Here is a 14828-nt window from a genome sequence, read left to right as displayed (position 1 = left end):
CACCCACACAACACTTATCAAAACAATGAAGATTAGTCAACTATATGAAGCGAAAGCACTAGACTAAATTCCCGTGTGTCCTCAAGAACGTTTGGTCATTATAAGTAAACAAACCGGCTTGTCCTTTGTGCTAAAAAGGATTGGGCCACTTGCTGCAATTATTATTCTCGCATTTTACTTACTTGTATTTTATTTATCTGCTATATCAAAACCTCCTGAAAACTTGTATGTGAGCATTTACAGTGAATCCTTCATCGAAACTGCTTGTCAACACCTTCTGCTCCTCGTTGGGTTCGACACTCTTATTTATCAAAAGTACTACGATACACCCCCTATACTTGTGGGTCATCAGGCGACGATGCTCTGGCGTGCTCCGGGCGTGCACACGTCGGCGTATGGCGCGCTGGACGTCATGCGCACGTCCTGGGCTGGCTGTTGCACGCGTCTCTGTGGCAAATGCTGGTGTCCATCGTGATCAGGGGAGTGAGTAGAGGCTCAAGGACATGGTGACATGGGTTAGATGTGAGTGGAGAGGGAAATGACATGGAGATTCCATGAGCACCACGGCATGGCCAAGTTTGGTCAATTTCACCAAGGTACAAGGGGTACCAAGGCCTGGCATTATCCAAGGATTTATCCAGGAAGGTAATGCTGACCTAAGTTTGATGGTTGAGGCAAAAATCTGCTGGTTAATAGCATGTAGGGAGTTGGCAGATTGGTGCTCACCATGTGCTCGATGAAATGGCCGCAAGAACTTTACTTTTGAATTTTGCCAAACTTTTTGGTGGATGTGATTCATTTAATATTTGGCACCTGTTGTTGGTGGTGGTGTGCAAAAAGAAGCTGGTTTGAGAAAATCCAAAATGGGTATGATCTTAATTCTGATTTGGGGTTGCCACTTTGCTTGATTATATTAAGAAATTGAAAAGGAACTAGTCAAAGTGGTCAACATAAAAAGTGTTCAACTTGATGAGGTCTTGGATGAGGTGCAAAGAGTTGAGAGAGTTTAGTTTAAAAGTTTCTTAATACAGGGGCTCAAAGTGGGTACCCTGATATAAATTGTCAAAATGACCATTATCACATGTTGCATGGTTTTTTATTTTCCTTTGATTTGATTTGGGTTCCTTTGATTCAAAAGGTATTCTTTTGAGTTTAGTTATGTTTCCAAACCATTGGCACAAGTTAATATGGCCTAGGTTAAAGATTTGCAAAAATGGCCATAAGCTCATATGCGATGCAAATTTTATTTTATTTTTCTTTGTTTCTCTTTGATCCAAATGATCATGGTTTAGGGTTTAGTTAGTGTTAGGTTGGGTTTAACAATGGTTCACCACCATTTTGGTAAAGTAAAAAGGGCATAGGTCAAGATTTGTAATTATGGCTAAAGGCCCACATATGCCTTTTCTTTTCCTTTGTTTTCTTTTTATTTGTTCCTCTTTGGTGTTGAGAAGTGTAGGGTTTAGGGTTTAGAAACATGTTCAATACATCAAACAAACTATCATGGCAAAAATCACATCATTTAGGCATGAGCAATATGCACATTATAGAACTCAAATAAAGTTTTTGTTGGTTCCAATTTTTCAAATAAGTGAAATTCATTTTATTCTTTGTTTTAAAATTTGGGATGTTACAAACCCTTCCCCCTTAAACAAAATCTCGTCCCGAGATTTAAGAAAAGTTAGGTTCCTAAGAGAGATTGGGCAAATGGGTTAACAGGAAAACATACTTTGCATGGCATTGGGTGCTTCCTGGGCTTCGGTTGCACTCATGCGGTAGTATCGACCGTTGCAGTTGCTCGGGTTCCTTCCAGTTGAGACTCGGCATTGTTGCTGGGCAGGTGCAGCGGTGTTGGGGACAGTCTTGGCAAGCTTCTTAGGGCACTCATTGGAGTAGTGACCCACAACTCCACATTCATAACAAGTCACAGTTGATCCTTTGGGGTGACGGGGACAGCATTGCTTCCAGTCCTTGGAGCAGTGTTAGGGTTGTTGTTGTTGTTACCATTCTGGGTGTGGTTGTTGTTGTGGTGGTGGTTGTTGTTGTTGTCGTGGTTGTTTCCTCCGGGCTTTGGGTGTCCTCCATTGTTGTTGATGTAGTTTGGACGGAGAGTCTGAGCAGGTGGCTTGTTGTGTCTTGGGGTAAATCCTCCACTTGAATTGTTGCGGTACTTTTATGCATTGCCGGGTCCATTCTGGTTCATCATTCTACGCTTGCGATTCTCATTGGCTTGGTGAAGCTTTCCTTCCATCTGGATGGCAGAGTCCACTAATGCTTCCAAGTCAGCAAACGGTATGTTCACAAGCAAAGTTTGCATCTCATGATGATGATGCCTCCTTCGACAACAATGGAGGTCAAGGCGAGGACCTAAACCGTGATGAAGGCCAAGAGGACTCACAAGAATCTTCTCCTTTAGCCGACACTCGCCGTGAAGATCCTACTACAAGACACTTGCGTCTCAAGTCTCATTCCTTGCGTAATATCATTGGTGATCTAAAGAGCAAAGTAACCACCCAGAGGCAACTAGCAAACTTTTGTGAGCACCACACCTTTGTCTCTATGGTGGAACCACTCAAAGTTAATGAAGCTCTTGAAGATCCCGATTGGTTGAATGCAATGCAAGAGGAACTCAACAACTTCAAGAGGAATGATGTGTGGACTCTCATGAAGTGACCCGATCATTCCGCAATGTTATCGGCACCAAATGAGTTTTCAAGAACAAGCAAGATGAAAGTGGCATGGTCATCCGCAACAAAGCAAGATTGGTGGCACAAGGCTATTCTCAAGTAGAAGGCGTGGACTTTGGTGAAATCTTTGCACCCGTTGCAAGGCTTGAGTCCATCCGTATCCTTTTGACCTTTGCCTCTCATCATGGCTTCAAGTTGCAACAAATGAATGTTAAGAGTGCTTTTCTTAATGGTCCTTTACATGAGGAGGTATATGTGAAGCAACCCCCGGGGTTCGAGGACCCCCATTTCCCGGACCATGTCTTCAAGCTCAAAAAGGCCCTATATGGACTCAAACAAGCTCCTAGAGCTTGGTATGAGCATCTAAAGGAGTTGCTTGAAGACCGTGGTTTCGAAGTGGGGAAAATTGATCCCACTCTTTTTACTAAGAAAGTCAATGGGGAGCTTTTCGTATGCCAACTCTATGTAGATGGCATCATATTTGGCTCGACTAACACAAAATTCAATGATGAGTTTGCTATGTTGATGACAAATAGGTTTGAGATGTCAATGATGGGTGAACTCAAGTACTTTCTTGGATTCGAGATCAAGCAAATGCGACAAGGCACCTTCATCAATCAAGCAAAGTACCTCCAAGACATGCTCAAGTGCTTCGATATGAAGGACGCCAAAGGCATTGGAACTCCGATGCATCTCAAGTGTCAACTCTCCCTTGACGAGACCGGCAAGGCGGTGGATCCCAAGCTCTACCGTTCGATGATAGGTTCGCTTCTTTACCTTTGTGCCTCTTGCCCGAATATAATGTTAAGCGTTGGTATGTGTGCACGGTTTCAAGCGAGCTCGAAGGAAAGCCACATTGTGGCGGTCAAAAGGATCTTTCGATATTTAGTTGATACCCCACACTTCGGACTATGGTACCCAAGGGACACGGACTTTGCTTTGGTTGGTTTCACCGACTCCGATTGGGTGGGCGACAAGGTTGATATGAAGTCTACATCCGGAGCTTGTCACTTTCTTGGAAGATCTTTGGTGTGTTGGTCCTGGAAGAAGCAAAATTGTGTCTCCGCCTCCACCGCGGAAGCCGAGTATGTTGCCGCGGCAAGTAGTTGTGCTCAAATCTTGTGGATGAGGCAAACCTTGCGGGATTATGGACTCGAGTATAGCAAGGTGCCTCTTTTGTGTGACAATGAGAGCGCAATCAAGATCGCCTACAATCCGGTTCTTCATGGCAAGACGAAGCACATTGAGATACGGAACCACTTCATCAGGGATCACATTGCTCGCGGAGATATTGTACTATCGTTCATTGGTACCAAGGAGCAATTGGCGGACATCTTCACGAAGCCCTTGGATGAGAAGCGTTTCATTGAGTTGAGGCATGAGCTAAATATCATTGATCCATCGAACTTTGCTTGACCGTCGTGCGCACATACCACTCCTAACCTTTATATTTGGATTAAAGGCACGCATGAACATAGGGGGAGTGCGGTTTAAACTTATTGAGCTATCCCTCCCCCCATAATGCATAAAGAAATCCTAAACATATGCTATTTTTCAACTAAGTGACTTATGAGCTTCATGTTGAGTTGTAGTCGTGAGTCCTAGATACATCTACGCGACCTCACACTACTACACTCTTACACGGTGGCTTCGGCCACCAACCTCCTCTTTGAGGAGTTTTTCGGTTCTTAGTGTTTCTTTGTGACTTTTTTTTGTCCTTCTTCTTTGCCTTTTTTTAGAACCTCATTCAAGCTTGTTTTGCCTTTTTGGTTTTTGCAAGCTTGGTTGTGTGTTCTTTTTCTCCATCCTTATAGTTTCCTTACCCTCCCTTTTTGGTGTTCCGATGCCAAAGGGGGAGAAGTTCCTATTTGGATGGGGACCTTTGTTGTTGATTGTAGCCTTTTGGTCCTAGTTGCTTATCTTTTCTTGTGGCTACATCAACTCTATGGAGGCATCCTACGGTGAATTTTGGTATTCTCAAGGCTATGGTATGATAACTTCACCCAAATCTCCTTGCATGATCTTATGTTGCCTCCATATTGTGCATATGCTATTTGAACATGTCAATTATCCGTGTTGCATATGTGCTTGGTTTGTAAAAACTAGGGGGAGTGATGCCTCTAGAACATGTGTATTTGTATTCAAATACATATTCATAATATGCACATGTTTAGGGGGAGCTCCGTCGAGCTTTTGCAAATCTAAGTATCTCATCATAATATCATATGTTATTGCAAAGTCTTGTGTTGTCATCAAACACCAAAAAGGGGGAGATTGAAAGAGCAAAGTCTAAACCCCGGGTTTTGTGTGTTTGATGACAACTCTCGAATAATCTCACCGTATGCTTTGAGTATCATTGTTAGATTTGCTAGTGCACGGTGACCTCGCTGGACACGTCAAGATCGGAAGACTGAAGCGTAGTTTATAGGTTTTCTGGTTTTATGTGTGTATCGCGAGGTGACATGGCTGGAGAGAAAAAGGGGAGAAAACCAGTTTTTGCCAGACCGGTACTACCGGTACTAGTAGCGGTAGTACCGCTACCCCTACTAGTACCGCCCACGGTACCGCTCTGAAGTTCTGCGCTGGATTCGACCCACAGTACGAGTTACGGTACCTCTGCGGTACCAGGAGCGGTAGTACCGCTCACGAGCGGTAGTACCGCCCATGGTACCGCCCAGGTACCGTAACTAGTTACGGCAGTACCGCTTCAGTACCGCTCCAGTACCGCTTTGAGTCCAGTAAGGTTTGGACCCTATTGCGGTACCTCGAGCTGTACCGCGAGCGGTAGTACCGCTCTGTGTCCACGTGGACCAGATCTGTGGGATTTCGAACTCAGAGCGGTAGTACCGCTTACCCAAAGCGGTTGTACCGCTTAGGCAAAAACTGGACATAACAGTTGGATTTGGAGGAGCCTATTTAAGGGGCCCTTCTTCCCCAACTCGTTTTTATCTCTCCTCTCTCTCTCCTCCATTGTTGCTGAGCTTAAACCTTGAGGATCTCCCCAACCATCCAACCAATCTTGCCCAAACTTTGAGGAGTGGTGGAGTGATACGTCTCAAACGTATCTATAATTTCTTATGTTCCATGCTACTTTATTGATGATACACACATGTTTTATACATACTTTATGTCATATTTATGCATTTTCCGGCACTAACCTATTAACGAGATGCCGAAGAGCCAGTTGCTGTTTTGTGCTGTTTTTGGTTTCAGAAATCCTACTAAGGAAATATTCTCGGAATTGGACGAAATCAACGCCCATGATCTTATTTTTCCACGAAGCTTCCAGAAGTCCGGAGGAGATACGAAGTGGGGCGACGAGGCGCCCACACAACAGGGCGGCGCGGCCAAGGCTTCTTGGCTCCTACTGGTTCGATAAACCTTGGTCTCTTACTGAGGGAAACTTACTGCTGTACGCATCACACCTTGCTCTTGGGGTTCACAACGGTCGCGTGCTGAACGGAGAGACACACGCCAGCTGCGCGCAGCATGGAGGAGACCCCGATCTATAGTTCTACCAAGAGAGATTTCACCAATACTTGCTATTCCTTAGTGGATCTTGGTGTTAGGGTTCCTATGGTGGGATCTTGGAGAAAGTGCAGCTATGGAGGCTAGCTTGGTGTTGTACTAGCTCCATAGGGTGTTGGGAGCCTCCTTGTGGTGTGGAGCTCGTCCCAACCTTGTGAAGGAATCACCGCCTCGACCGGTGTCTTAGTGGAGAAGGGGGAGCACCTTTGTGGAGCTCTCTCAAGGAAGAAGGTGAGGCCTTCCTTCGTGGTGTGGCCGTCTAGCCTCTTGTGTGAGGCTAGCACCTCCTCAACGCAGATGCACTCTCTTTTGTGAGAGGAACTGCGGGAAACAAACCTCGCCTCGTCTCCGCGTCATCCGGTTGTCCCGCTCCTTACTCTTACTATCTTGTTGATTCCTTTGCTTGTTGAATTTGTCCTATGATCATTGTAGGAACACCAACACCATTAAAGGATTCACCTTTACCTTCCGCACCGCTAAAATTGAAAAAGACTAAAACTTGACGTAGCGTCCATTCACCCCCCACCCTCTTGTTCGCTACGATCCATTCACGTAGGTAGTCCTGTGAGAAGCAGCAGGTTTAAAACCATTGGACATGAATGCGGCACGTTTTGCTATGACAGTTGCATCAGGAACGAGTTTAGAATCTTGTGGGAGCTGATTAACTAAATATTCTTGCTCGCTTGACCTAGAGTTTCTGGAGGTTAGGAATATGCAGAGAGCCGGAGACTCATGTGCTCTGAGATTTGAAACATAGAGTGGAGCGGTCCGAGGTACAACAACGGTGGACGGTAGAGAGGGCGGCAGGGATCCATGGGGAAGGAGGAGCTGAGAAGGCAGCCACGATGGCGTGTGCTCGGTCAGCAGGCGGCGGCGGCGTTTTACTTGGGAGGAAGAAACGAATTAGATCGAGTCTGATACCCCTTCATTACAATCGCAAAATGTCCAAACTGCCCTAATGAACCAAGGGCCAGATTCTGGTACTCGTAGTAATCATTAGGGAGTACAAGGGTACCATAAAAAACTCTCTTGTAAAGGCTGGTTTCAGATAATATAGGCTTTATTCCTTTTTCGCAAAAGAAAAGAAAACTGCAGGCTTACATGCATTGGTTTTACATGTACAAATATAATTGATCGAAAATTTAACAGCCACTGGGCACTACATAGAGTGTTCAACTACATATAATGTTCTACTTGTGATGCATGTACGTGACCACTTTTAGATGCAACACTACATGTATATTCCGTGTATCGCACCGCACTTTGGCGTCGTTTACCTTCCTAGAGGCGTTGTTGTTGAACTCCGTTTCTCGCCCTGGTGGGGTTGTGGCTCTTCGGGAGAAATCCCTATATTTGGTTTGCCAAAGCTAGCGATGGTGACGGATACGCCATCGTTGGAGGCATCACCTTGGAGAGTCAGCATGTGGTTGCTTGGTTGGTCTCGCTTGTGGACGAGGTGGTGGACGTCGGGGTGGCGGACCCGAGAAGTTGTGCTTGTGCGCCAAGGCGGCAGCCTCGGGAATCATCACGTGTGGTGGCCCTATGAGGTTGGGTCACCGCTCGTCATGGCTTGGGTGGCAATGTTGTGCGGCTAGTGCGGCGGGATTGTCGGCTCGGTAGTTGGGCTACAGGTTGTTGGTTCGTGCGGCATTGCAGCTCGAGAGCAAGTGGTGGTATGTCAGGGAGGCGGCCCCGGAATGTGGTTCTCATGGTTGACCGTGTAGGGCATGTCGGAGCAGTGGAATGTCGGGGCAGCGGCTCTAAGTGTTGGGCAACTTTGAGGGTGTTCTCGTGGTTGACCGCGTAGGGCATGTCGGAGCAGCGGAATGTCGGGGCGGCGGCTCTGGAGTGTTCGGCAACTTTGAGGGTGTTTGACCTTGTGTCGTGTGGGCGACGAGGTGACTCTCAATGTTGGTCGACGTTGTGTTGGGCACCACTTCTGTCGCATAGTCTTGTGGATGTAGGTTTCTTCACCTTTATGGGAGCGGCCCGAGAATTCTCCTCCTATAGCAGATGTGGCTTCTCCTCTTCGATGTGTCGTCGGCGAGGGTGGGCGTGACCCTATTGAGTTGTTGGGTGGGCTTGGTCCTGTTTGTATCGATTTTTGCCCAGTTTCCCTCTAAATTTGGGCACCTTCTTCTATTAATGAATAAGACAAAGTTTTTGTCTTTATTTTTTTAAAATATATATACATTTAAATTTAGTCAAATCTTCGACAAGTTTCATGGGACACGAACGTCCTTCATGAATTTACACAGTGGAATCTCCGTTGGTTTTACACAACGGATTTGCGATAGTGTAAAATATAGTAGGAAATACAGTCTCACATCTGAGAGTATCAAACATGGTAAGAAACACAGACAAACTAGTGCTGACTGTCAAAACCGCGTCTCACTTCCAAAACTAGAAAGAAATCTCCACGCCAAACCCCATAGCCGTTGGACGCCAGGGTTTCCAGCTTGGCAGAAGCAAAGCACAACGCTTCCACACACATGCCTTCATATTTATCATACGTGGTTCGTCCATCTTTAAATACCCCGTTCGACGAAGATGAACATCCTAGCTACCACCCAAGAAATCAACCCACGTACCACCGCCATGGATCGAAGGATCAAACCACGTACCTCCGCGCTTGAGGTCATCTGGTCTTTGCTCCTCGCCGACCTCGTCATCGGCATCGGGAACAGCTTCCTCGCCAAGGGCGACGTCGACTATTACATGGCCATGCGTGCCGTCTGCCGCAGCTGGCGTGCCGTCATGGTCGACCCCAAGAAGCACCCAGCAGATCCCCGCTTCCTCCTCTGGGAGTGGGTCATGCTGGACGAGGAGCTCCCGAGGGGCCGCAAAACCGCCCCCTTCGGCCGTCTCTTCCTCAACACCGCCACGGGACGGTTCCTCCATAGAGATCTTCCCGAGCTAGCCAACTACTACCTCATCACCAGCACGGGTGGCCTCCTCGTCCTCGCAAGAAGGAGCTCTCCACACACCGTCCTCGTCGTCAACCCTTTCACGGCATCCTGCATCACGTTCAAGGTGCCCATGCCCGATTCCCTTCTCCACACCGTTACCCATCTGCGGGTGGCTGGCACTGCTCCGACTCTAGTCCTAGAGCACCCGACATATCGTATGGCGTACTTGGCCAAGCCAGACGACGAGCACTTCGCCGAGGTAAAGTACAACCTGCTGGACAAGGCACACAACATCTTGGGCATCAGTGATGACAAGGTTGATGATCTCCTGAGCAGCATCATTACCCCTCGTTTCTGGGAAAAATACTTCCGTTTCTACTTTGTCCAATCTGCCGGGGAGATGTTGCTTGTCCTCAGTTGTAAACACCCAGACCGCGGCATGGACATCTTCAAGGTGAACTTTGAAAAGAAGGTGATCGAGCCAACAACAAGGATTGGTAGCGGTGCTCTCTTCCTTGGTGAAAGGTGCGTGTATGTCCATGCCGATAAGCTCCCTTCCATTGACGGCAACTGTGTCTTTTACCTTGGTAGAGGCCAGCATGATGGACAACCCGATGGCATCTACATGTATGACCTCAAGACTGAAAAGGAGGAGAGGATCGCGAACGATTTTATCCAATTCATCGGATTGTATGGTAAACCGGTCACTCCCTCCTTAGTTCAGATACTCATGAACTACTGCACCAACATCCCATGGTCTCAGCTAGAGAGTGAACGACGTTATGGATTCTTGGAAGAGGAGCACATCGAAGAATAATATATATATGCTGCGCCTCTGGCCGGAGCACCATTTCATATGCCATGGCACCAGATTGAGCAGCTGTCGGCCTAAAGATGTTTCGTTCCTTGTTTTTTAATTAATTCCGAATTCGTGTGAGTTGTAATTTGTTCCATCTATGTAATCAGTTTGAACGTTGTTGATTCATATGAGCTGAAGTGGTTGTTAATTAGCTTGTTGATCAGCGTCAGCCTAAAAATGTTTCGTTTCTTGTCGTTCTATTTAGTAAATTTGAATTGAATTGTGAAAGTATGAACTCGTTCAATTGTTTGAGTGCTTGGGGGCAAAAATGACAAAGCATTAGCGTATCTCTAGCCGATCCCTTAAAACCAGTTAGATTTATACCTTGACCACACTCGGTTCCTTGTTTATAATCGTCAAACGAGCGCCCGAGTATAATTTTTGCACTATGCCACTCTTCTCTCACTTGACGCCGTAGATGGCCAGATCCCTCCCGTCGTTGACCCCCTCAGTCGATTTGGAGAGTGAATCAGGCCGCCTTTCGAGGTTGCGGCGGCTCCTCCCGCACCGGCTTGGCCTCCTTGCGGCACCGCGACCTTCCGCAGCCGGAGAGGGAGTACCTCGGCGTGCATCAACGGACGTGGGGGCGTGGGTGGCATAGATCCCCGACCGCACCACCCACAATTGTTTTTTCTTGATATCGACCTTTCACTCGGCGGCGAAGGTGGCGAAGGCGTACGACATATAGTCGATGCGCCTCCACGTTCAGATGCGCAACTAAATTTCTCCTTCGGCGGCCCAAATGGCTGGACTTGGGGCCGGTCGACCCTCGAGTGGCTTCCGCGCGTGACCTGCGGGAGGATAGAGAGGCCCGCTAGCGCCTCGAGGAGGAGTACGCCTAACGAGGGGTACATGCCGGGGCTCCGCTGCTAGTACCCGGAGCACGTCAAGGAACAACGCTGACCCTACGAACTCTACACGGTGGGGAATACCAATGAAACTGATAAGGGGATCCCAGCAGATCCTCCTACGGTATTGCCCGATCTTTCACAGTGAGAACCCGGGTAGATAGAATCTCCCAACAACACAATGAACGCAGCCTGGAGAAGAGGGACGAATACAGCAAGCAACAGATCAATGAACGATACGCCTCAAACCTGAGCTAGACAATCTTTGATGAACACAAGAACCTTCGCAGCGGATCTTATTACGAACGAGATAAACGGCAGCGCCGTACCCCCAGAGGGATGATACACGTGAACACACGCAGTAGTTTTAACCTAAACTTGTCTAACCCTAAACCCTAGCCGTGCCAGCCCTTATATGAGGGTGTGGCCAGACAAGCCCTTGTGGGCTTGCCTAACTTGGTTTGGACATGCCCAAACAAAAACTAACTCGACTTATTAAATACCCTAATTGGCCCATATATGATCATTACATAAAATAAGATAACTAGGCTGGTGAGGTCTTGAAATTGGGCTTCACATCGGCCTTCATGCTCATATCATCCTCCCCTCTTCAAGAAGTGTTGTCCCCAACGCGTGAGGGTCTTCTGGAAAAGGTGACGTGATATGAACATCACACGTCCGCGCCGTCCTCAAGTCTTGCCTGCCTACCACACCACATCCTCCATCTCGGCGTGCTTGACTTGATACAGCACTTGGCGCCTCCTTTCTTCTCCATATGAGCTTAAACTTCGGCGCCAACATATCTTCTTATCAACTCTTGATGGACCCCTGTGTTGCTGAGCATGACCCTGCACAAGATGTGTAATGCCTGGGCCACATAAATATCGAACACGTCCATCCTTGCCTCTATGCATCTGCGGTGTCTCGGATAACTGCGCTGCAATACTCCTAGCACGGTAGTGCCGTTGCCCAATGTCTCCACTGACGCGCTCACCTCCCACTCCTCCCACACGCATCTGCGCCATGTGCACTGAAACACTATCAGTACAAACATCATCATTCTGTATACTGGCATCAACACAAACTGGAACTGTAGCACATGTTGTAACATCCACATCAGCAACAAGTGTAGCTTCATCCGGCTTGTCACCAACAAGAGCTGGCTTGTCATCTACAGGCAAGGCTGAAACATCACCAACATCAATGCTTGGAATATCATGCACCTCATGCTGCACTTTAGGCTTGTGCAACTTCTTCTTGCGCACCACTAACTCTACATCGGACTTGATATGATCATGTTATCACCAGATTTTGGACAAATCCATAGGTGGGCCGTAAGAGAGGTGGGCTTGGAAGACTACATGTGGAAGATCTCTGAAGCGGCCTTGCACGGAGAATTTGGGCTAGTTTGCCCGTGTATCTTTAATTATAGTAGGTTATGTTTTAGATCAAGGTTAGAGTTTGTATCGTGCACGGTGGGATATTCCCACGTTAGAAAGTCCCCTGGACTATAAATATGTATCTAGGGTTTATGGAATAAACAACAACTCACGTTCAACCCAAAACAAACCAATCTCGGCGCATCGCCAACTCCTTCATCTCGAGGGTTTCAATCAGGTAAGCGACATGCTGCCTAGATCGCATCTTGCGATCTAGGCAGCACAAGCCCCACGTTGTTCATGCGTTGCTCGTACTGAAGCGTCTTTGATGGCGAGCAACGTAGTTATCATAGATGTGTTAGGGTTAGCATAGCTCTTCGTATAACATGCTTACGTAGTGCAGCCCTTGCATGTCTAGCCGCCCTCACGCCTATCTTAGGCGTGGGGGCGGCACCCTGCTTGTTCATCATCTAGTAGATCTGATCCGTTATGATTGCTCCTTGCTCTGCAAGGATTAGTTTAATATCTGCAATAGTTAGGCCTTACAAAGGGGTGGAGGATCCAGCGGCACGTAGGGTGGCGTCCGCAAGTCCTAAACAGGATGTTCCGAGGATCAACGTCATGTTGGTTTTTAGGCCTTGTTTAGGATCAGCTTATGAGCACCGTGCGTGGCCGCGAGGCCCAACCTGGAGTAGGATGATCCGATTATGCGGTGAAAACCCTAAATCGTCGTAGATCTCATTAGCTATATTTTGATCAAGCAGGATCACCAAGTATTCGTGCACCCCGTACGGATCATGGGTGAATCGGCTCTTTGAGCCGATTCACAGGATAACCTGAGAGCCGATCGAGGCTCGTATTTAATGTTTACGTGTATGCCATGCAGGAATTAAGCGAGGCATCCCCATCACCTTCCTGACCAGGTATAGGTCAGGTGGCACGCCCTTGCACTTCGCATCGCCGCGTGTGACCAGAAGAGCATTGCGGGCCGTCGCTCGGAGGGGTCTCAGCCAGCCGCAGCTCTAGGCTCTTCCCGGCTCTCCACTGTGTTGACAGGCCGCTGCCCGCCGGTGGGTTTTGGCAGTCAACACATTCGCAGCACGCCCGGTGGGACAATCGTCTACATCAACCACATCGCCATCTACATCTGAGATGGCGGCGGACGGCACGCCAGTCACCTACGAGGAGCTGCCTGACGAGCTCAAGAAGAGATACGACGAGATCAAGGTCACCCTCGAAGCCGACCTCATCGGCTCTTTCCAGAGAACCCGTTCCCATGGCATCAGATGGAAGGGATTCTCACCGCAAGGTGCACTCGATGGGATAGATCTCTCTGCCCCGTCGGAGGAACGCACCAGGGGCCTACGGCAGGAGATCAACTACTTGGTGGCTCACTCGCTACACCGCCACTCTGAAAACCTGGTCAACGTGTTGGAGCGTCTCGCTCTGCGCGTGATCCAGGAGATCATGAGCCACCAGTACTCGCCGTCAGGACCAGCTCTCGGGACGCATCAAGGAGAGTTGCCGCTCCAGTCCCGTCCACCGCTGCCATATGCGTTGGCAGCACCACCTGAAGTGCCGGCTACACCGGCATTCGTCGTCTACAAGATTGGTGGTGATCCTAGTGACTACCAGTTCTTGACCGAAGCGCCTAAGGAGATCCCTCAAGGATACGCGTGCACGTATGTGCCAGATTGTGGCAACTGGGCACTCTCAAACCAGGCCACAACATCAGGGACTCCGGCGAAAACAGGAGAAACGTCAGCAACAGAGCTTGAGAAGCAGACGTGGCTAACTAAGTACGCCACCCCGACGAAACTCCCGAGCCCAGCTCCTGCAGTTGGCTCAGAGCTGGAAAAGCAAGCATGGCTGGCTAAGTACGCCACCCCGGCGAACCTTCGAGTGCAACTTCGCAGCCAGCACAAGCGGACCGCATCGTACCATGCGAGAGACCAGTTCGGCATGGTGCCGAAAAGAAGGGCAATCGGCTATTCCAAGCCGTACCACGAGTACGAGATGATCCCGCTGCCACCTAAATATCGGCTCCCTGACTTCTCCAAATTCAGTGGATCAGATGGCTCCAGCTCCATCGAGCACGTCGGCCGATATTTGGCGCAACTAGGACCGGCTTCAGTGTCGGATCAGCTACGCGTGAGGCTCTTTTCACAGTCCCTCACAGGATCGGCTTTTGGATGGTACACCTCTCTGCCAGCAAACTCCATCCAGTCTTGGAAGCAATTGGAAGAACAATTCCATACGCAATATCATTCAGAAGCTTCCGAGTCTAGCATTGCCGATCTAGCACAACTACGTCAGAAGCGCGGAGAAATGGTGACAGAGTACATCCAGCGCTTCAGGAATCTTAGGAACCGATGTTATTCGGTTCGTATAACTGAAAAGGAAGCAGTCGAGTTGGCAGTAGCTGGCCTTGCAACACAGCTCAAGGACATGGCCTCCCAAGCAAATTATCCCTCGCTGGCGCACATGGTTCAGAAACTATCAGCATATGAACAGCGCCACCCAGACCTGTACCAAGACAAGTTCAAGCGTGCAGTAGTCATGGTCGATACAGAGGAAGATGAGGTGCCTGCAGGAGACCAAGAAGTAGCAGTGGCTGAGTG

Source organism: Lolium perenne, chromosome 1, assembly GCF_019359855.2.
Source record: "Lolium perenne isolate Kyuss_39 chromosome 1, Kyuss_2.0, whole genome shotgun sequence".
NCBI classification, from domain to species: Eukaryota; Viridiplantae; Streptophyta; class Magnoliopsida; order Poales; family Poaceae; genus Lolium; species Lolium perenne.
Note: the sequence above shows the minus strand (reverse complement) of the source record.